A 21,993-nucleotide genomic window follows, 5' to 3' on the forward strand; every position below is an offset into this window, starting at 1 on the left:
GTTTAATGCCTATTGAACTTAGAAGTAACAGAAAATCTATATTAGTTATTATAAAATAATATTTTATCTCGAATAAATATATTTAAAAAATCGACAATTGTATCATTATCGTGATCATGTTGCACATCCAGTAACGGTGCACCATTCGTACACGTACCACGGCACGTGCCGCAAACTATGGAGTACATAATGCCGGCATTTCTGCAACCACATCGTCCCTCACATACAATAGAACATCGGCAAAAGATCTTGTTTAGTGTAGCTTCAGGTTCTGCTGGGACTTCAGTTGTCGATGGGTAGAGAAGTTCATCCTCCCACCGGTTCCATCCCCACTGTCTGCAGTAGGAGGTTATTGAGCCCTTGTAGTATCTGTAAATAAGTAACCAAACACCTGTAAGTAACAAGAAATGGTGTTATAAAAAGAATTTTATAAAAACAGAAAATTAATAAAAATTTTATACATGTAAATAAACTTTAAAGGAGTAGTGCGCAGTACCTGTGGTTGGCGGCAGTGAGGCGAGGTCTGGATTCGGCTTTGTTAATGCGTTTATGGATGCAACATACCGGAGTTTATTCAGACCTTGCTAATATTCAAGTATCTGAAGTTCCATAAAACCCAGGTGACCTGCTTCTGTGACAGATGGAGCCGATGTGAGCTTCTGTATCTCTTCAGATGGCGGGACAGCTGAGGCTGGAGTGATGTGTTTGATGCCCCCCCCCCCCCCGTGCTGTGAAAAGTGTTCCAGCCGTCGATAGTGCAGACGTTGAAATCGACATTGTCGAATAAGTATTGAAAAAATTTTAGACTTGGAGCAGGTTCGTCAATGTGGTAGACAGTTTATAGCTCCAGCTGTTGTGCTTCGTAATATGTTCCACTGAATCCCAAACCAGCAAGCAGACTGATCAAATTTTTCGATCTACACTTCCTGTGAATGACAAAAGCAAAAGCATGTAGTATAGGTGACATGAATGATCGAGAAGGGCAGCGATAAGGGGATGGGGTATAGAAATCAGCTTCTTTTAAATTTTGTGTTTTGTCCATTTATTCGCTGAAACGCAGTCCATGAAGACACGGAGTGTTCGAAGTACCATTTTTCAGCCTCACTACAGAATTTGTCTCAAGGTGGAAAAACAGAACTATCATTGACTCAATATCTTCTAAGATTACAGTGGCAGCTACTTATACAATTATTTCCCATTCTGCTTATTCGTCTTTGCAATTCCAAGAATATCATGCATCATTCAAAATTTTTTCACCTGAGCTACGAAAGCACACAATAGTTTGTCTGGTATGGATGGTGCTGAAAACAATGCGGATCCCATACTTTCCTTTCATTGTCTCCTTGACTCTATTTATATGAGGTAATGTTCCCAACTGCTCGTCTAAGGTCAACTGGCAGTCGTCATTCGCCGGTATATAGTGAATACTCCTTCCATTGACGCATTAATTCCTTCATCCTCAGGGTGTCCACATTTTGTAGATTTACAACTTTTTATACCAGTCCTCGTGATATCTTACATCTGCATTGTGTAGATCCCCATAGAGCAGATTCGTCTTCGGATGGTGTCACCCCATTAATCCTCCCTCTCCACTGCACGAACTGTAACAGTAGTATCGCATCCCCGTCGTTTTTGGGGTTATTTCTTCTGTTTATCAAAAAATTCATCATCAGTACCTTCCGCACAAAACAAACAGCTAATTCGAAAATCAAATTTTCTTTTGCTGAACGCAAACGTGTGACTCCAGCTGACGTTGAACGCTGTTCCTCTGAAACAGCCTCTCATAGAAACCTTTCAACTGATTTAGCTCTGGTGTACTAGATGTACGAACCACACCATGGTTTTTGTTCCTGAAACTATCAACTTTCTCATCTATTCTCAAATAACTAGTATTTACCAATCCACGTATTCGTTTCTCACCAACATTGCATGGGTCACTGACAACATCACTCTCACAAATTAAACACTTCTCAACCATTGTTTATAACAAGATATTGTATATAAAAACTCTGGAAATTACGGAAAATAAGTACTCACTTAATAAACTGAAAATCATTCCACAATTTAAATATGAGCACACTGAAGTTACTTTGTCTATTCACATCAGAGAACTGGACAGGAAATTAGTAACTAATATCTTTTTTCCATTCATTTTGTGGAAAATAAACACTTCCCAGACGTGTCTGCGCACAACACTCTCCAGGTGTGTCTGCGCATTGCCTCACCAGTGATTTACAAGTCATGCTGCTGAAGGGTGGGTGTAGTTTTGAAACAGCATGTAGTTGTTTGCTGAGACGTAGTGGTATAGAGAGAGTGGGTACTCGCTCGCTCTTCGTTTTGCAGGCGTACGAATAAGGGAAATAAGTGACCTCTTTCCGGTGACCTGCCTTTCCTCGCACTTCTACTCTCCACCCCCGCTCCCTCACATTACCTCCTGTCACATTCCCAAAACACAATTTGGCCCTCAGTACGGGTCTGCTGTACTTAGATATGGTGCAGTCATTTAATATTTGGCCTTAATACACTTCACTTAACAATAAACATGATTTTTTTACCATTAAGGAGGGGTAGGACGTCAAACGGGCCGACTTGGAGCAGTAGAAGCACCACAGGACATTTTAATTTACACTGTCTATATTTTTACAAATAAATTCATAAAACTTTGTCAGCATGACCAGGAAGGATTCAGAATTCACACTCATAACTATGGAAGTTCGAAAACATAACGAAGTAATTTTTTTACACCTGAAATTTCATCGTTTTTTTCACTTACTAATGGCAGCATTTGTTGCTATAGGTACACTTTTCTTCATAAGTAAGATTCTTCGATGAATTTTGCGCAGCATACAGACCAAACTTAAAGGTGTACGAAACTCTAGAATTTTCCAAATATATTAAAAACTGTGGTAAAAATTGAGGTAATTAACTAGAAAATTTGTGTTTTTCCTAAACATGAAGTTTAAAATATAACTGTTCATTCGTTTTTTCATAAATTAAATAAATTCTAGAGTTTCATACACCTGTGAGTATGGTATGTATGATGTGCAAAATTCATCGAAGAATCTCTCTAATTTATGAAGAAAAGTGTACCTAAAGCAGCAAATGCAGCCATTAGAAGTGAAAAAATGATGAAATTTCACACGTAAAAAAAATTTATTTTGTTATGTTTTCGAACTTCCACTGCAATGAGTGTGAATCCTGAATCCTTCCTGGTGTTGCTGACAAACGTTTATGAATTTTGTTTGTAAAAGTATAGACAGTGGAAATTAAAATGTCCTGTGATGCCTCTCCTGCTCCAAGTCGGTCCGTTTGACGTTCCCCTTAAAACCCTAATTTGCTATTTTCCATCCCCTGCAACGCAGTAGCTATTAGTTCTAGACAAAAAGTCAATAAGACATTTTTTGTAAGAAATTTTATGTTGTTTAATTTTATACCGGACAGCATTTTCACTAGAAGCCGCAGTTTTCGAGTTGTTTCAGAGAAACGTAAAAAAAGTGACCTTTAAACGCCCCCCCCCCCCCACCCAAAAGCTCAACCCCCACAGGTAAGGATTTTTAGTATGTTGTCCATGACATTCCCCACATTCACTATACAAAAATTTGTGACTAGACGAATTTTTTCCTCTATACACCCCATTTTGGTCTTCATTGACTGGGTTACACAGAGTTTCCCACGAGGAATGGTCGGTACCAAGGAATGTGAAAGGAACGATCATTTGAAGCAAAAACGTCTAGTAAGCATGGGCTCTAAAATGGTTACGTTAAGAGCTATGAGAACTTGTTCACCTTCACTACTGTGAAACACAACTTTTCTACTGCAAGCTCTTTGGTTTCCATACTGTGAGAGCTGGTAGATAGTACTGATCAACAGAAGACAAAAATGTCCAGTAAACATGGATTCTAAAGTACATTCCTTAAGAGCTATGAACAGTTGTTTATTTTCGCTCTGTGAAACACATCTTTTCTGCTGAACAAGTGCTCATAGCTTTTAAGGTATGCGTTTTGGAGCACATGTTTACTAGACAATTTTTTCTTGTCTGGGTCCACACTACATCCCCCCAAAACGTGGAAAGCAAATAGCTTGCAGTACAAGAGACTTGCCGCTCAGTATCGACGACGAAGTCCTCATAGCTCTTAAGGTGTTCATTTTAGAGCCCATGTTTAAGTAGACTTTTTTGCCTCAGATGGTCGTTCCTGTCATATCCCTGAATACTGAATATTCCTCCTGAGTCACCCTGTGTGCCGGCGACCCGTCCTTGCGTCGCACGTATAACGCCACGACGTTGGGACCACAGATTTACTTCAAACTTTGTACACCTTTAGTAGGCCATTAAAACAATATAATTTTCAAATAGTAAGCTGCACTACTCTGGCATTTCCGAAAAATTCGTAACGGAAGTTCTACACGTCTATTATGTAGCTGGCGACGTTGAAGTTCGTGGTGTTCGTGGTGTTCCTCCCCCCCCCCCCCCCCCCCCGACCAAATATAACGACCAATAACTAACAAAATGAGATTAAAAAAGGTGATTACCTAAAACGAACGTGTGTGAGGCGATGGTTCGACTCTTGCTCAAACTTAATTTTTAATCTATATATTTTTTCGTCACTGGTTATATTATTTAATTCTTCGATCATTATCGTATATAATTTAATTGACATTTTAGATGTAATATAATAAAAAACCACTTGTATATGCATGTCGTTTTAGTAAATTTCATATTATTTGACTACATACTATTTTAAATTAAATTTAATTCTTAGAAGAAACATATTTATAACGATCGACAAATTAATGAAGAGTCGCATAGAGTTTTCCTGAGAACGTATGCCTGTCGTGATTTTTGAAATTCCTTATACATGCAATCTGCTGAGCTACCCAGAACTGCTTTGCATCTCAATCCTTCGAGCTGCGGACACAGAGGCAGGCCCCATTTGGCAGTTTAACTGCCTAGCGGTGAGACATTGCTAATGTAGCAAGAACGAATAGTCTGCATGCAAATTTTTTGAATACAACAGAATTTACACTTGCAGTACAAAAACGAAAGTCGAAGCGTCCCCTCTTACGATGCTTGAACTCTAATGTCCGACATCTGCGCAGAGATACATCAGTTACCTAACAGAAGCGTAAATCTTCTCTTGTGATTTTCTCGGAATTGCCAGAGCAATGTCCCTTACTATTTGCAATTACATTGTTTTAATGGCCTACTAAAAATGTACAAATTTTGAAGTCAATCCGTGATCCCAACTTCGTGACCTCCCCTTATGAGTATCTACGGCCGGACGATTTGTCTGGCGTAGTGATGATAAATTATGTACACGAAACTTCCTCGTGCACCAGTCTACTATTAGTGAAAACCGTATCAAAATCCCTATAGTCGCACCGAGATTAGCCTTCACACATAAACAGAAAAACGCGGCGAGGGACTTTAGTAATACACTGATCAGGCAGAATAATACACTCCTGGAAATTGAAATAAGAACACCGTGAATTCATTGTCCCAGGAAGGGGAAACTTTATTGACACATTCCTGGGGTCAGATACATCACATGATCACACTGACAGAACCACAGGCACATAGACACAGGCAACAGAGCATGCACAATGTCGGCACTAGTACAGTGTATATCCACCTTTCGCAGCAATGCAGGCTGCTATTCTCCCATGGAGACGATCGTAGAGATGCTGGATGTAGTCCTGTGGAACGGCTTGCCATGCCATTTCCACCTGGCGCCTCAGTTGGACCAGCGTTCGTGCTGGACGTGCAGACCGCGTGAGACGACGCTTCATCCAGTCCCAAACATGCTCAATGGGGGACAGATCCGGAGATCTTGCTGGCCAGGGTAGTTGACTTACACCTTCTAGAGCACGTTAGGTGGCACGGGATACATGCGGACGTGCATTGTCCTGTTGGAACAGCAAGTTCCCTTGCCGGTCTAGGAATGGTAGAACGATGGGTTCGATGACGGTTTGGATGTACCGTGCACTATTCAGTGTCCCCTCGACGATCACCAGTGGTGTACGGCCAGTGTAGGAGATCGCTCCCCACACCATGATGCCGGGTGTTGGCCCTGTGTGCCTCGGTCGTATGCAGTCCTGATTGTGGCGCTCACCTGCACGGCGCCAAACACGCATACGACCATCATTGGCACCAAGGCAGAAGCGACTCTCATCGCTGAAGACGACACGTCTCCATTCGTCCCTCCATTCACGCCTGTCGCGACACCACTGGAGGCGGGCTGCACGATGTTGGGGCGTGAGCGGAAGACGGCCTAACGGTGTGCGGGACCGTAGCCCAGCTTCATGGAGACGGTTGCGAATGGTCCTCGCCGATACCCCAGGAGCAACAGTGTCCCTAATTTGCTGGGAAGTGGCGGTGCAGTCCCCTACGGCACTGCGTAGGATCCTACGGTCTTGGCGTGCATCCGTGCGTCGCTGCGGTCCGGTCCCAGGTCGACGGGCACGTGCACCTTCCGCCGACCACTGGCGACAACATCGATGTACTGTGGAGACCTCACGCCCCACGTGTTGAGCAATTCGGCGGTACGTCCACCCGGCCTCCCGCATGCCCACTATACGCCCTCGCTCAAAGTCCGTCAACTGCACATACGGTTCACGTCCACGCTGTCGCGGCATGCTACCAGTGTTAAAGACTGCGATGGAGCTCCGTATGCCACGGCAAACTGGCTGACACTGACGGCGGCGGTGCACAAATGCTGCGCAGCTAGCGCCATTCGACGGCCAACACCGCGGTTCCCGGTGTGTCCGCTGTGCCGTGCGTGTGATCATTGCTTGTACAGCGCTCTCGCAGTGTCCGGAGCAAGTATGGTGGGTCTGACACACCGGTGTCAATGTGTTCTTTTTTCCATTGCCAGGAGTGTATAACTACCTACCTAATAGCCGTTATGTCCACCTTTTGCACCGATAACAGCGGCGACGCGTCGTGTCATGGAAACAATGAGGCCGTGGTTGGCCACTGGTGGGAGTTCCCGTAAATTCCGGGGAAGGGGGCGATGAACTCTGAAACCAAGTTCAGTCACATCCCAGACTTGTTCGATCGGGTTCAGATCTGGCGAGTTAGGGGGCCAGCACATCAACTGGAACTCGCCGCTGTGTTCCTCGAACCACTCCATCACACTCTTGGCCTTTTAACATAGAGCATTACCTTGTTGAAAAATGCCACTGCCGTTGGGGAACACGATCGTCATGAAGGGGCATACGTTATCTGCAACCAGTGTGCGACTCTCCTCGGCCGTCATGCTGCCTTGCACGACCTCCATTGGACCTATGGACGCCCACGTGAATGTTCGCCAGAGCATAATGGAGCCGCCGCGAGCTTGTCTTCGTCCCGCAGTATACGTATCAAGGAGCAGTTCCCCTGGAAGACGACGGATTCGCGCCCTCCCATCGGCATGATGAAAGAGGCATCGAGATTCATCAGACCATGCAATGCTGTGCCAATGCGCCAACGTCCAGTGCCGATGGTCACGTGTCCATTTCAGTCGTAGTTGCCGACGTCGTGGTGTTAACATTGGCACATGCATAGGTCGTCGGCTGCGGGGGCCCATCGTTAGGAGTGTTCGGTGCACTGCGTGTTCAGACACACTTGTACCCTGCCGGCATTAAAGTCTGATGTTAGTTCCGCCACAGTTCGCCGCCTGTCCTGTTTTACCAATTTGCCGATCCTACGACGTCCGGCATCTGTAATGAGTGGTGGTCACCCAACCCCACGACATCTGGACATGGTTTCACCTTGGATTCGCTACGTGTTGCAGGCACTCACCACAGCACTCCTCGAACACCCGACAAGTCGTACAGTTTCCGAAATGCTCGTACCGAGCCTCCAGCCATCACAGTCTGCTCTCGGTCAATAGATCGCGCACCTACCCCATTGTACATTCAGACAGCACGCTGATTGATACTAAATGTAACGTGCGTGTGTCTGACTAGCAGTCATTCCTCGCCAGATGATGCTGCTATCGTGTGATCGGGTTTATATCGATATTAGGTCGGTGGTCATAATGTTCTGGCTGATCATTGCATGTATAGACAGTACAGAATAACAATGTTGTTATTCTTGCTCACTGAATTCAGTTTTACTCTAGAATCTTCTATTGATCACCACTAGAGTTGTAAAATCATCGTAAGTTACCGTAGATTACCATAAGTAAGCGTATACCATTTTCCTTTACACATGCGAACAGTGTCTTACTAGATTCCCCTAAAAATCGGAAGCGTTGAACCGTGTAAAAACTGAGTGATGATATAAGTATATTAGGGGCCGAATAACATACGGAACGTTTTTATTCTACATAATCGTAGTTATCCTCCTCTCTGTTACTTGAATAAACAGTATTTACAGCAAAACTGAAACTATCAATGTTTAACTCTGATTTTATTCGAAAACTGTTGATTTGTACCGTGAAACGGAGAGATGTTGTAATAAAGTATATATCATACAGCGCTAAAAACGTAATTACCTCAAGAAAAATACAAAATAAAAAAACAGCAAAAAAAATACACTCACATCCAGAAAAAATAGAACACCTTGAACGACTAGAGTTGGGATTTTCATATTTATAGGAGATGTACTTCACTGTGTGCTGCAGAAATGATTAGCATTCCAAACATGTCGGCCAGCTGGTTCAAAGTCAACATCGATATCGCGGCGCAACAGCACCTACCAGTAAAATGTGCCTGTGGCTCTCGTTGTCACTATAAACCGAAGTTAATGGATCAGTGTGTCTTGAGCAGTCGCGCAGTATGCCTCGCAGACGTATGAGCGAACCGTACTGACAAATCAGTGAATTTGAAAGAGGGCACGTCATTGGTACGAGAGAATGTGATGCATCCGGCATTGCAGGATAGATCTGCGTCCTCCTCGGCTATGGCGCTGCATTGGAACAGTGTAACACATTGTATACTATCAGGAGTGACAGTTCGTGGCCGTTTTTTACGACATAGGTAACGTGCCCGTCTTCCACATCTCTGTCTACCTTTGACGAATTTTCAGAAACATGTTTGATGGCAATTGTGCATGGAACGATGCCGTGGAGAGGAATGGCATCAGATAGTGTTCTCGGACGAATCCAGGTTCTGTTTGTTTCAAAATGGTGGCCACATTTTGGCAGACAGGGTTCAAAAATGGCTCTGAGCACTATGGGACTTAACATCTGAGGTCATCAGTCCCCTAGAACTTACAACTGCTTAAACCTAACTAACCTAAGGACATCACACACATCCATACCCGAGGCAGGATTCGAACCTGCGACCGTAGCAGTCGCAGACAGGGGGAGCGGCGTCATAGCGACTGCGTTTGCGCAAGACATACGTCGCCAACTCAAGGCCTTATGGTGTAGGGTGCTATAGGGAACAACACAAATCACAGATGGTGCGTGTCCAGGGCACTGTGACCAGTATGATCTACGTGAATGACACACTCCGACCTGTAGCCATACGCTTTCTGCACGACACCCCAGACGTCATTTTCCACAAAACAATGCACGACCACATGTTGCCGAACGAACACGCGCCTTTTTGGTGTCACAGGATGTCAGCCTTTCGCCCTGGCCCGCCAGATCACCAGACTTATCGCCAGTCGAAAATGTGGGGCATATGGTGAAACGACGGCTGCGGAACTGCGACCCACTGCCAACCACCACAGAATAACTTCGGAACCAGGTGAATGCAGCATGGATGGCTATACCAAAGGTTGCTATTCGCGCTTTATACGCGTCGATGCCATCACCCATAGAACAAGTTATCAGAGCTCACGGCGGACCCAGCGCCTACTAGGCAACGTGACACATGCTGAACCGAGGTGACTGAAATGCTGATCATTTCTGCAGAACATACTAATGTACATGACCTGTAAATATGAACGTCCTATCTCTAGTCGTTCAAGGCGTCCTGTTTTTTCTGAGCGTGAGTGTATATCAAACATCGCTTCAATAGTTCGTCGAACTTACATAAAACATGTTTCTGTTATTTACAAAAAAATTTCGCATTTATCAATAATAACGAGAAACTCTTGCCTTTGATCATGATGAAGAACGTTCTACTGCATACAAAATAACAACAATAATTACTTGTAAATAATATATTTCAGCTATCAATCGTCCTTTTTAACTTCTGTATTGGCAGATCTACATTTCAGCTAGAAACTAGCCATTCTCAATGCACAATCATTTTTGATCAATGCATGTAATGCCTGTTGGTCGGGCTTCATCCACAGTATTCAATGTACTGTGGATGAAGCCCGACCAACAGGCATTACATGCATTGATCAAAAATGATAGTGCTTTGAGAATGGCTAGTTTCTACCTGAAATCTAGATCTGCCAATAAAAAAGTTAAAAAGGACGACTGATAGCTGAAATCTGTTATTTACAAGTCAATATAACAGTCCCTGAGTGCAGCAACCTTCTGAATGGAAGGTAACCTGAACAATAATTACACGTATTTATTTATGTTTGTGCATGTAAACTGCACTTGCATCAATAGTAATTGCTTTGCTTACACAAAAGCGCAGAAGTTACGCGACCAAGTAGGTTTTTGTTGGTTAAAAAAATGCAACTTAGATTCTGCAAGGATATAAAATACACAACTGATTGATGTGCCGTTCTAATTATGTGAGAAACAAAAAAACTAAGTCAAGTCGTCGGCTCCCATTTCCTCTCTTATACAATTATTTATGTTTCTTTTCCTACGAACTCTACCAATTACACCGGTAATCCTACCACTTACTACGTCATTTATGTAGTGTTCCGAATCGTAGCTTCAACAGAGCGCAGCTCCGTTGACCGCACATCCATATCTTACTCTGGCCCACATTTAACAACATCAGTGTGTCGTCTTGGGAAGTCGTATTTCAAGTGCTGTCTGTGGAAGAATTGTGTTGTTTATAAAGCTCTGTTCGTTACTGAACTATAGTCCGTTTAAAATTACTGCTAAATGTGGGAGGATACGAAAACATTTTACAGCAGTGTTTACTTCATACTGTAGAGGGACAGTTCGGAGACGGTGATTGTATGAACGTGCCAGTGCACCTTGTCACAAAGCAGCATCCGTTGGGTAACGTTTTGGGAATAATAACATTCCTGAAATGTATTGTCTTGCACAGTGTCCCGACCAGAATCCAAAGGAACACCTTTGGGGTGATTAGATCGTCGAACTCGCTCCAGATATCAGCGTACAACATCACTACCTTCTCTGTTTTCGATTACGAAGCAAAAAATGCACTACTATTCGTCCACAGACACTCAGACACCATATTGAAAGTGCCTACAGCAGAGTTCAAACCGCCATAAGGAGGTAGGGTGGACACATCCCATATTAATGTCCACTAATAGGTGTCCAGACTCTTTTAATTGAATAGTGTACTTGTTATTCTATCATATAAGGTAATTAAACCACACAGATTTATGAACGATGTTAAGAATCATTACCTTATTCGTACAACTTTATGTTCAACGAATGAATATTAAGAACTTCTAAGAACATCACTTGACCTTTGTTTTGTTTTTACGAAGATGAAGCTCATCAACTGAAGCGACATGAATACATCAGTTAAGCTGACAGTATAATTATCAGTCGCTGGTGTGCATGTGATTGCATGTCGACGTCTTTTCTTTCAGAGATTCAACTAAACCACATTTGTACAATGTACCACTAATATTTCTTCGTTAGTTATCCTAACGACGGTAATAACAAAGACAGCCCTTATATTTTAGAAACGCATTTTCATCAGGAGAACTGATCCGCTATTAGTAAATTGCATAATCCTGAAAATTTAAAAAAGAACTTTTCTAATCATAAACAAAAAAAACTCCAGACCGAAACAAAAATTATACTGTTACTTAATTTCGAGGACTGCAGTGTAATGTCACTCATTTGACAGCCCTGAAATCTATGATTACAGAATTGGTAGAAGCTTTACTAATATGTTAAGAGCATGTTTCTGATGGACTGAAAGAAATAAAATAATTCTAACTTTCCCTGTCATTGCACGCATTAGAGATATCACAGTCTTCGGCGAACAAAAGTCGTGCTAGATGCGTTGGACTTTGTGGCGCTGTTATCAGGGTTATATCGAACGGACTTTGTTTCTCAAAGTCTCTCTCTCCCTTCAGACCCACGCACAAACGTTATGTAAAATCTGTCGTCGTTCCATTTACCGAACACGATCACGTTTGTAGTATACTTCTTCGTCGCCGTCTTCCCGTAAACATACCCCGGCCTGTTGACGCTTCGGTGAAACGACAGAAAGCTATTTTCATATAAGATCTGCCATTCAGTGCTCCTCCCGTCGAGATTCACTCATAACTTTTGATTAATTGTTGCGGAACTTCTGAATTGCGAATACTTTGAATCTCGTAGTCGTTCGCGGCTTGTGACGTTACCTCTGCGTGTTCGCGCAATCTTTTTCAAATAATTTACTGATATAAAAATTTTGTGACCCATTCCTATAATAATCGTCTTGTAAATGTCAAGGTAATTCGGCGCCCGTATACTAGTTCCAAATCTTTCCGTTTCCAGTTTCGGCACTTCCCGAATGATGATGAGATGATGAGGACAACACAAACACCCTGTCCCCGGGCGGAAGTAATTTAGTGTGGGAACATGTAAGTCATTGGATAGTCACGGTGAAGTGGCCCCATCAAATGTAATTATGTTTCACCTGCTTGCGAAATGACAAGACCTGTCTTAGTTGTTTGCTTACGATGAGAGAAACGAAAGTAGGTTTCTTGTCACAAAATGACTTGAACTTACTCGTTTTGAAGGTAAGGAACCAGGGCAGTTTTCATCCATTTACTCATTTTTCGTTTTTAGAGGGTTTTCCCTTGGATGTTATAGGGCATGGAGACGTCTAGCCGAAGATCTAGTTACTTAAGAAATGAATGAAGAAATAAGGTCACGACACTCAGCGATGAGTAGACTGACATGATGATGGATCATTATAGACGGCCATTTAAAGCCTTTATTGTTCTTCCACGCATACTACTTGCGAAGAAAATATGATTTTTATTGCTCTATTGTAACGCGACCACATTCACAGTAAAGGTTACTTCGTACACCTGTGCACTGAGTGAAATGACGTAGCAGTGTGACGCTAGACATGTATTTGGGAGGTCGGCAGTTGCAGTTGTTCTGCCAATCAGATTTAATTTTTCTCTAGTTTTCCTCAATTACTTAAAACAAATGGTGGGACGATTCCTTTGAGAAGGACACAGCCAATTTCCTTCCCTAACCTTCCTCAGTCCGAGTTTGTTCTCCATCTCTAATTACCGGTACCTCTTCGCCGTTGGGGCATTAGAGTCTAATCTCTCTTTTTCGACCCCTCTCTGACGTGCTTCGTCATATGTAAAATGAATTCTCTAATCTTCCTCCTTTCTTCCGTACATGCATTTGATAGGGATGACTTGTGAATGTCAGAGCTTCTTGCGTATTATGGAACTTCGAAATATTTTATTTATCTTAAATGCGTAGAACCAGAACTTGGACTGTAAGTTCGCCTGTATTTGTACGTGATAGCTTCCTTTCCTGTTTTCCCAACGTTTCCCATTGTCATCCCGCTCTTGGTTGGCCGTTGCATCTTCTACGTCGTGCGGTCGTTCATAACTAATCGACTTCAAGGACCTGTATGTAACGTAAATATTACATTGAAAATATTACAGCATGAATATAAACATAATGTTTGGAATTTCAGTGGTTTAACGTATGAGAGTTGTTAGGAAAAATACCATTTTTACGCCTCCATCTGCAAGCGAGGAACATATGTACGAAGAAAAGGACAATAATAGAAACTATTGCGAACTGTCTGACCAGTTAATGAAGGTCCTGGAAAGCATAATCAACCAGAAAATAAGGCCTCAACAAAATCAGTCTCCACTGATGATAGCAAAACTGTACCAAATTTGTTTAGACAAGAAAACAAATAGAAGAAGATTTTATGGTTAACATAAATAGCGGTGCCATAATAAGAAAACTTTACTGTTCGCAGAGGACAGCACGCTGACTGAGATTCGTTAACTGTGACGTCTAAAAAAATATGACTAAAGTAATCTACAAGTCGTGCTTCCCATCTTGCCATCAGGATTTAATGAAAGACCAGGCACTCAGAACAGTGGAAAATTCAGTAAGTTCTACAGGATATCGGACTGGAAGACCAACTATCTTAGCTCACTAAGACTAAGGCATAGGAGTGAAGGCAGAAATTTAGTATTTAACGACACGGCGGTTATTACAGGCTGTGCTCTAACCCAGCTGGACAAGGACGTAAAGGAATTCTGCCGCGGTCTTGTTGGAAGAACAATTGTCGCATTCACCCGAACTGATTGAGAGAATCTTGAGAAACGTAAATCAACGTGGCCGGACAGTTATTTGAGTTAAACTGGGCGTCCAGCCTCCTAATCATTGGTTTACCACGGCCGTTTGCCACAGAATCGGAAGTTTTACCTCGCCTAGACGCGCATGTTCAATGAACCACAGAGTAGTCGAAAAAATAATCTAGGCTATTTAGATGTCGTGGTCGGATTCTTTTATATCAAAGATTCAATGGACCCTTTGTGTCCTAAGCTTTAAAAGAGCATTGTGCACCCTCGGGCATTTCTGAGCAAGAAGAGTGCGAAAGTACTTTGTGCGTAGCATGAAATACTTTGATCTTTGTACTTAGGTGAGGTGCAAGTGACAGCTGTGAAATTACACTGATCAGCCAGAACATTATGACCACCTATCAAATAGCCGGTATGTCCACCTTTGGCACGGATAACAAATGGTTCAAATGGTTAATCTAAATTATCCTAAGGACAAACACACACACCCATGCCCGAGAGAGGACTCGAACCTCCGCCGGGACCAGCCGCACAGTCCATGACTGCAGCGCCGCAGACCGCTCGGCTAATCCCCCGCGGCATTTGCTAGTCACTCTCCATAATTTCAAAATTCCCCGGCTCTCATATTCCCAGTATGTTACCCCGTACGATGGTGTCCGGTTCATGTTGGAAACATATGTTGTTGTCCAGGATCCTGAAGCTACAAACGGTAGCAAGATTTGTCAACTGATAAGACAGAATAGTTCAAGAGCGTTCCAGGGATCTATTCTCCATTAGTTATGTAAACGTTATGTACAGTTTCTGCAGTTTATTGCGCTGAAGAAGGTCTTACGCAATATTAATGTATGTATATTTCTTGTCAGCTCCGCCTTCCGGTCCCAACAGACAAGTCAGTGCTGACCTACGTCCGTCTCATCCTTTGCCGATGACGAAATTCGGATGCGCTATAGAGTCAGCATAACGGTATCTCGCTCGTTGTGAACTTCCTAGACATTGGAACCACTCTTTCTCACTCAAGTAGCCTCCCAAATGAGGCACAAGGCTGACTGCATCCCGTTCAGATCTTCCAGTCAACAAAATATCCTTGGCAGTGTCGGGAATTGAACCTGGGTCCTCCGCAGGGCAGTCAAATTTGCTGACCCACTAAGCTAAGTAGGCTATGTAAGGAGACAATTTTCGACATACGTTGCCTTCCAATGATAAGCATCACTTTTCACAATTCAGAAGCGTTCCTCTATTTATATTTTGCTTGTTGTCGTTACACTACCAGAAAGTTTAAATTCACAGTCCAGAGTAAAATTTGCGTCTATGTGCTTTACAAACCACTGAGTACTTCTTGGCGTAGGATGCTTCCTGGCAATGCGTCCTATTCCTGTTCCGTTCGCATGTGAAGAGGATAGAGACTGTTTTTGCGAGTATACCTCCGTCCGAAACGTAATTTCTCTTAATCTTATTCTCAATACCGCTACGTGAGTTATAAAATGGAAAAATCGGGACTGTTACACAATCTGCCTCGAATAATCGTTGTCTAAGTTTACTCGGGGTTTCGTAAGAACGATATCGCGTTTCTTCGAAAGAAAAAGCTCCCTGACTATCTGCGTTTCAATTTCATAGGCATGTTTAACTTCCGTTTGTTCTGTGTGAACCTGTTACGATCCTAGCGACATCTTCTTCGAGATTTATTCTGTTATTACCGTCAAATACTGAAGCAGTAACCTGGCATAGCCCGAGCCAGTATCCTAGATGCGATCTCTTTAACAGATGCACTGAACTTTCTCGGAGACCTCCCAATAACAGTAAGTCTTCCATTCGCTCGTACTACTGATTTAATGTGTTAGTTTCAATTTTAGTACTAATGCTATAATCGGACTCAGCCGCGTTTTCTGTTCTTATTATTCTCATTATTCTGAATTTATCTAAAATTAAAGAGAGCTGTCATTCAGTACACTTAGTGAAAATACAAAGTCATTTTGGATATCCTTAAAATCGGTGCCCATACATTACTGTAGACGGCAGCGTCGTCTACCAACATCTCAGAGTGCTGCTGACCCTACCTGAAAAAAACATTCGTGTGTACTGAGAATATCAGCCGCCTTCGTGTACTACCAATAGAAAAGAAACACACACGCAGTTGTGACATTAAAGCAATGAACTATTGGTTGTACCACTGTTGATCAATGTGCGGTTTGTTTGGAGAGGATCAGGCATAACACAAAAAATCTAATTCGAGCTAGACGAATCGACATTCAAACACAGTTCCTGCTGTTGGTAGCATTCCATATGCAACTGTTCATAACATGGACATCGGCTCCTTAAACACCCACGGAGGTAGTGCAGTACGAACGACACCGGGCTCGCATTTGGAAAGAGCGGGGTTCAGTAGCCCACCACCTGGTCGTCCGCATTTAGGTTCTTCGTGATTTTTCTGAATCACTTAAGCAACTGTCGTAATGGTTTCTTCGAGAAGGACACGGCCTATTTCATTCGTCATAGTTGTCTTATCCGAGTCTGTGTTCCATCTCTAATCACATCGTCGTCGATAGTATCATGTTTGTGTTGTATGATGATAAGGGAAGGCAGAGGGTGAAACCCAATACCGACACATTGTCCACGCGTTTCGAATATCAGCAAGGGTACCACCTGGCGCTAATAGCATAGGCACATAGGGAACACACACGACACAGATCTGTAAGTCCACGGTATTGGTGATAAGTTGAGAAAACCGTCGCGAAACACGTGCTAGAAAACGCCACTGTTTCCTGCTCGTGTGCACCGACATAAATATGGGATATGATCACCATGCACACCTACACAGGCTGCACAACGAGTTGGCATACTCTGGATCAGGTAGTCGAGCAGATGCTGGGGTATAGCCTCCCAGTCTTGCACCAGTGCCTGTCGGAGCTCCTGAAGTGTCGTTGGGATTTGAAGACGTGCAGCGACACATCGACCGAGAGCATCCAAGACGTGCTCGATGGGGTTTAGGTCTGGAGAACAGGCAGGCCACTCCATTCGCCTCATATCTTCTGTTTAAAGGTACTCCTCCACGATGGCAGCTCGGTGGGGCCGTGCGTTATCATCCATCAGGAGGAAGGTGGGACCCGGTGCACCCCTGAAAAGGCGGACATACTAGTGCAAAATGACGTCCCGATGCACCTGACATGCTCTGTTAGACATGCAGGGGTGCACGTGCACCAATCATATTCCCACCCCACACCATCAAACCACGACCTCCGTACAGGTCCCTTTCAAAGACATTAAGGGGTTGGTATCTGGTTCCTGGTTCACGCCAGATGAAAACCCGGCGAGAATCACTGTTCAGACTATACCTGGACTCGCCTGTGAACATAACCTGGGACCACTGTTCCAATGACCATGTACTGTGCTCTTGACACCAGGTTTTACGGGCTCTCCTGTGACCAGGGGTCAGTGGAATGCAGTCAGTGGAATGCACCTTGTAAGTCTCTGGGCGAATAAACCATGTCTGCTCAGTCGTCTGTAGACTGTGTCTGGAGACAACTGTTCCAGTGGCTTCGGTAAGGTCCCGAGCAAGGCTACCTGCAGTACTCCGTGGCCGTCTGCGGGCACTAATGGTGAGATATCGGTCTTCTTGTGGTGTTGTACACTGCGGACGTCCCGTACTGCAGGGCCTGGACACGTTTCCTGTCTGTTGGAATCGTTGCCCTAATCTTGAGATCACACTTTGTGGCACATGGAGGACCCGTGCTACGACCTGCTGTGTTTGACCAGCCTCCAGTCGCCCTAGTATTCTACCCCTCATAACGTCATCAATATGTGTTCTTTGAGCCATTTTCAACACACAGTCACCATTAGCGCGTCTGAAAACGTCTGCACACTTACTCGCTGCACCGTACTCTGACATGCACCAACACACCTCTGCGTATGTGGACTGCTGCCAGCGCCACCGTGTGACGACCGCAGGTCAAATGCACCTCATGGCCATACCCCGAGGTGATTTAAACCCGCAAACCGCCCACCAGAGCGTTGTTTCACCATGTATCAGCATTATCCTTAATTTATGAGCATGAGTGTATATCTATTCGCGCAATTGAGCCTGACATTCGGCCGCGTGGCTGATGGGAGTGACTACCAAAGGGAAATACCTTTACGGTCTCCCATTCTCCTATCCTGCAACGTGCCGAGTGTCAGCTAAAATTGCGCGAATGATATATACTCCACAGTCCATTGTACCGTTCATAGCGGAAGGCACTTTGTAGCAACATCAGCTTCTTCCCATATTATGCTTTCGCGCATGAAAAGGACGACAAATGTCCGTTTACCTCCGTAGGCGCTGTAATTTCATCTCTCTCATTCTCATAGACCCTGCGAGCTATAATCTAGAGGCAGCAGAAGACTTGTTGCACAGTCCAGCTCAAATATTACTTTTCTAAATTCGTCCACCAACATTTCTTGAACGGAATGTCGTTTTTCTTCCATAGATTCTCATTTAAGTCCCCTGAGCAAGTCTTGTACATTTTCGTATTGGCTATAGCTATGTGTTACTCGAGGACAGATCACACTTTTGTGCGATTTCTTTAACATATTCACCACACTATCCTAGAATTCTCCCAGCAAATCCGTCTGTCATTAGTCTTCTCTACTAATGATTTTGCGTTCTCATGCCGTTCTATATCGCTTCGTAGTTTCACACCTAGATAGTTCTGCGATGTGAATAGCTCCAGACGTTTACCACTAATGTTGTAATCGCACGCTGCCTAGTAGTTTTTCTGTGTTATGAGAACTGTCTTGCACAAATTGACATTTAACCCTTTGACTGTCAATGGGACGCATGTGTCCCACTATAGGTTAGCAGAGAAGCAAGTGGAATTTGTTGCAGATTATTGCTGTGTATGAAAGTCTCACTGGTAAAGGGAAGTCTACTAATGGTTAGTAGAATTCTTATAATTACAGACTGCACCTGTAGCTTGTGCTGTCCCCAAGTTTCATTGTTAACCCTCGTCTCCGTATTGTCACATCGAATTGGTTCTCATCTGTAGATAGGCAACCCAATTACCAGATTCGCAAAGCGAGCTGCCTTTGCGCCTTCCCGGACATATCACGTCACGAGTTGTACCCACCAATTGACGCTTGCCACATCTCAAAGGAATCCCATATTACGATGCCCGTATTGAGCCACAGTAGGAGTTACAAACTTGGGGAGATGCTGTGTGCACTGATGTGTGGTTCTTTTCAGTATGTCTTGTAGTTTTCGGATAGTCGTCTTGTAAAGCCTTGGAGGTACTTACGAATAATCCTGTATGTCCTACCCCGTCCCCCAACCCCCTTGGAAAATGAACGGCGCGAAATATTCTTTTCATATTGTTCTACATTTACATTTCCATCTATATGGATACTGTGCTGATCACATTTAAGTGCCTGGAAGAGCTTTCATCGAACCACCTTCACAAATCTCTTTCATTGAAATCTCGTATAGCACGCGGAAGAAACGAACACCTTTATATTTCCGTGCAACCTCTGATTTCCCTTATTTTATTATGGTGATCGTAGGTCAGCGTTAATAAAATATTTTAGCATTCGGAGGAGAATGTTGGTGACTGAAGTTTCGTAAGAAGATTCCGCCGCAACAAAAAAACGCCTTTGTTTTAATGATGTACACCCGAAATCCTGTATAATTTCAGTGGCAATCTCTCCCCTATTTCGCGATAATACAAGACGTGCTGCCCTTCTTTGAACTTTTTCGATGTTCTCCGTCAATCCTATCTGGTATGGATCCTACACCGCTCAGCAGTGTTCTAAAAGAGGACGGACAAGTGTAATGCAGGCAGTCTCTTGGGTAGATCTGTTGCATCTTCTAAGTGTCCTGGCAATAAAACGCAGTCTTTGGTTAGCCTTCCCCACAACATTTTCTGTGTGTTCTTTCCAATTTAAGTTGTTCGTGATTGTAATTCCAAGGTGTTTAATTGAACTTACGGCTTTTAGATTTGACTGATTTATCGTGTAACCGAAATTTAACGGATTCTTTTCAGCACTCATGTGGATGACCTCGCACTTTTCGTTATTGAGAGTCAATTGACAATTTTCACACCATACAGATATCTTTTCTAAATCGTTTTGAAATTTGTTTTGGTCTTCTGGTGACTTCACTGGTCGATAAACGAGAGCGTCATCTGCAAACAACCTAAGACGGCTGCTCAGATTGTCTCCCAAATCGTTTATATAGATAAAGAACAGCAAAGGGCCTATAGCACTACCGTGGGGAATGCCAGAAATCACTACCAAAATTTTAAAAAATGTAGCAACCAGTCGCGGAAACATTGACCAATTCAGAAATCACTTCTGTTTTGCTCAATGACTTTCCGTGTATCACAACAAACTGCGACCTCTCTGACAGGAAATTACGAATCCAGTCACATGTTGTTGTTGTTGTGGTCTTCAGTCCTGAGACTGGTTTGATGCAGCTCTCTATGCTACTCTATCCTGTGCAAGCTGCTTCATCTCCCAGTACCTACTGCAACCCACATCCTTCTGAATCTGCTTAGTGTATTCATCTCTTGGTCTCCCTCTACGATTTTTACCCTCCACGCTGCCCTCCAATGCCAAATTTGTGATCCCTTGATGCCTCAGAACATGTCCTACTAACCGGTCCCTTCTTCTCGTCAAGTTGTGCCACAAACTCCTCCCCAATTCTATTCAATACCTCCTCATTAGTTATGTGATCTACCCATCTAATCTTCAGCATTCTTCTGTAGCACCACATTTCGAAAGCTTCTATTCTCTTCCTGTCCAAACTATTTATTGTCCACGTTTCACTTCCATACATGGCTACACTCCATACAAATACTTTCCGAAACGACTTCCTGACACTTAAATCTATACTCGATGTTAACAAATTTCTCTTCTTCAGAAACTCTTTCCTTGCCATTGCCAGTCTACATTTTATATCTTCTCTACTTCGACCATCATCAGTTATTTTGCTCCCCAAATAGCAAACCTCCTTTACTACTTTAAGTGTCTCATTTCCTAATCTAATTCCCTCAGCATCACCCGACTTAATTAAAAAAAAAAAAATGGTTCAAATGGCTCTGAGCACTATGGGACTCAACTGCTGAGGTCATTAGTCCCCTAGAACTTAAAACTAGTTAAACCTAACTAACCTAAGGACATCACAAACATCCATGCCCGAGGCAGGATTCGAACCTGCGACCGTAGCGGTCTTGCGGTTCCAGACTGCAGCGCCTTTAACCGCACGGCCACTGCGGCCGGCCGACTTAATTCGACTACATTCCATTATCCTCGTTTTGCTTTTGTTGATGTTCATCTTATATCCTCCTTTCAAGGCACTGTCCATTCCGTTCAACTGCTCTTCCAAGTCCTTTGCTGTCTCTGACAGAATTACAATGTCATCGGCGAACCTCAAAGTTTTTATTTCTTCTCCATGGATTTTAATACCTACTCCGAATTTTTCTTTTGTTTCCTTTACTGCTTGTTCAATATAAAGATTGAATAACATTGGGAAGAGGCTACAGCCCTGTCTCACTCCCTTCCCAACCACTGCTTCCCTTTCATGCCCCTCGACTCTTATAACTGCCATCTGGTTTCTGTACAAATTGTAAATAGCCTTTCGCTCCCTGTATTTTACCCCTGCCACTTTTAGAATTTGAAAGAGAGTATTATCCAGTCAC

At 43.4% G+C, this 21,993-nt stretch overlaps 1 protein-coding gene across 1 annotated transcript in view; it reads left to right on the top strand.

Moving 5' to 3' along the window:
* LOC126470673 (zinc finger protein GLIS2 homolog) overlaps positions 1 to 21,993 on the top strand; it is a 131,399-nt gene that overhangs the window by 90,081 nt on the left and 19,325 nt on the right. The gene's annotated exons all lie outside the window — the stretch shown is intronic.

The sequence above is a fragment of the Schistocerca serialis genome, chromosome 3 (assembly GCF_023864345.2).
Source record: "Schistocerca serialis cubense isolate TAMUIC-IGC-003099 chromosome 3, iqSchSeri2.2, whole genome shotgun sequence".
Taxonomy (NCBI): domain Eukaryota; kingdom Metazoa; phylum Arthropoda; class Insecta; order Orthoptera; family Acrididae; genus Schistocerca; species Schistocerca serialis.